Genomic DNA, 2,500 nt, shown 5'->3' with positions numbered 1-2,500 from the left:
GAACTCAGTTCGCGGCCAAAGCGACTTCAAGAAAATCACCGAACTCAGTTCGCTACCAGACAGGTTTCGATAAAACCACAGAACTGAGTTCGCGGCCAAACCGACTTCGAGAGAACCACCGAACTCAGTCCGGAGCCAAACCGACTTCGAGAGAACCACCGAACTCAGTCCGGAGCCGAACCGACTTCAAGAGAACCACCGAACTCAGTCCGGGACCGAACCGACTTCAAGAGAACCACCGAACTCGGTTCGGACCCAGACCGACTTCGGTAGAACCACCGAACTCACTTCGCGGCTAGACCGACTTTGTCCGATTTGTCCGTACCCGACATAATACAAACCTGTTCGAGGGAACCCAAGTTTGAAGGGAACCGTATACGGTTCGTAGTCGAACCAAATCGGATAGGTCCGACTCTTACACATGCTTTCTCCTGCAGTGGCAAGCCTCTATACAAACCCAAGCTACCCAACATAAAAAAGATAAAAAACATAAAAAAAAACCTTAGGGAAAAAAATCCCTAAAAATAGATAAACAAAATTACACTTTTCTAGTCAATGAATTTATCAATGCCCACGCAGAAATGATATCAATTTTGTAATGAATTTCGTTGCCGAATCATCGAGATTTCCAATCCAATAGAGGAAGCTGACCCAATCAACCCCTTCCCCCCCTCAAAAATAAAATAAAATAAAATAAAAATAAATAAATAAAAACGTCAGAAGTCTCAAAAGCGAATAAAATCGTCAGGACAGTGTTCATCTCTGTGGTATACCTCTGTGGCAATGAGGCTGTATCTAAGTACACAACCCCTTCCCTACCATGTGGTCCTTTTCCTTTTATTTCAATTGCCGCCAGACGATTCAATTCACCTCTGTAGTACTCCGTTGGTAGCGATAGAGTTAATCACTTTCACTTTTAGTCTTCGTTTCAACTGAATAGAATGGTCTGGTATTTCACACTTTCTATCGAGGCTTCTCTTCCAAAAAAAAAAAAAAAAAGAAAAAAAAAAATCTAGTAGTTTAACTAGATCACTAATGTTTGAGAACACTAATTCCTAGGCTCCCTTCAGTTGGATAAAACCAGGCGACCTTTGTATTAAATTTCATTACCAAATAACCATCGGTTCTATCCATCGGGGACGCTACCGCGCCCAGAAGTCACAGAAGTAGCCAAAGAATGATCTAAGGCAGAGTTTCCCAATCTGGGGTGCTGGGAAGTGATGCACACAAAAATCACATTGATACATATATCATTGATTACCTAGTTGTGCATATTTGACTTTCTTTCAATGCTATTCTATCTTTCTAGGGTGTTCTTATTTCTTCTAAGAATTATATTGTAAGTTTGTTTCATTTCTAAGGAATCAAGAAAATAAATCATCAAGCAGTACACTTCACTTTCTTTTATCCTTCTAATAACAAGATAGGGGTGCTGGACTGCTTAGACATGACAACAGGGAATGCTATGGTCGGAAAAGGTTGGGATGATTTAAGGTGAGCCCCAGTGAAGTATACAAGAAACTAAGCGATCAGGATCTATTAAGCGCGGAAGTTAACCTCCATTAAAACATTAAAACGATAACTATTAGTTACACTAAACATTTCATTCTAGAGCTTTTCGTAGTTATATGTCAATTTATTATTATTTACTATTTACCTGTTTGTTTATTATCTTAACTATACCTATGCATTTATTTATGTATTTTATTTGTTATTTACATTATTATAGTTTTTATTTATTATTTTATTATTAATATGATTTTTTTTTTTTTTGCATCCGACCTAGATATGGATCAAAAGGTCTCCTGTCGGGATGCTCCGCCTTAGTAATCCTTTGTAAACACCCTGATGGCCGATGCCGGTTACCTAAAGGCCGCTGGGGCTCGGGTCCTCTGCAGGAGAGACTAGGGACAGCGGATGGATTTATCTCCTGAAGTTACGCTATCTAGTAGCACAGGATGACTCCAGAATATATTTCAAAGTTTATTTAGCTTAATAAAATCACTTGGCGACAACAGCCAGAATTTTGCTGGCGCCAAGAAACACGCCGCAGCGGCGGCGTCGCCGGACAGTGTGACATCGGCAGAAAAAAAAAAAAAATCATCTTAATGCTACTTCGATATGCTTACTCAGAAGCTTCCTTTGTATGGGTATTTAGCAGAGCTGCGCGTTGTTCATCGGTGCGTTCCTAAGTGTCCTGAGCAAACTCGTGCCCGTCAGGACACCCAGGAACGCACTGAGAAACGCGCCCAGCTCTGGTACTATTTAGTCGACACTAACCAGCGTTTCTATCCTTGTGGGAGCCTGAAGGTGTTGAGGGGAGATCGAAAAATGGAAGAACGGAGAAACTGTGGTTGACATAATCAAGTCTTCGGAACAGACCACTTTACATACTTTATTCTGGCTGAACCGTGGACACACTTCCCGCAGAGCAAGTGCATGTAACACAATTCAAACTTTGATAGTACAACGAAAAACTATACCAACAACCCATTTTACT

The 2,500-nt window shown here is 40.9% G+C and overlaps 1 protein-coding gene across 12 annotated transcripts in view; it reads right to left on the bottom strand.

The window, feature by feature from the left end:
- Positions 1–2,500, bottom strand: part of LOC143022150 (uncharacterized) — a 630,899-nt gene that overhangs the window by 605,857 nt on the left and 22,542 nt on the right. The gene's annotated exons all lie outside the window — the stretch shown is intronic.

This window comes from Oratosquilla oratoria, chromosome 44 (assembly GCF_046742065.1).
Source record: "Oratosquilla oratoria isolate Oo_2021 chromosome 44, ASM4674206v1, whole genome shotgun sequence".
NCBI lineage: Eukaryota > Metazoa > Arthropoda > Malacostraca > Stomatopoda > Squillidae > Oratosquilla > Oratosquilla oratoria.
This window is presented reverse-complemented; position numbering and strand designations above follow the sequence as displayed.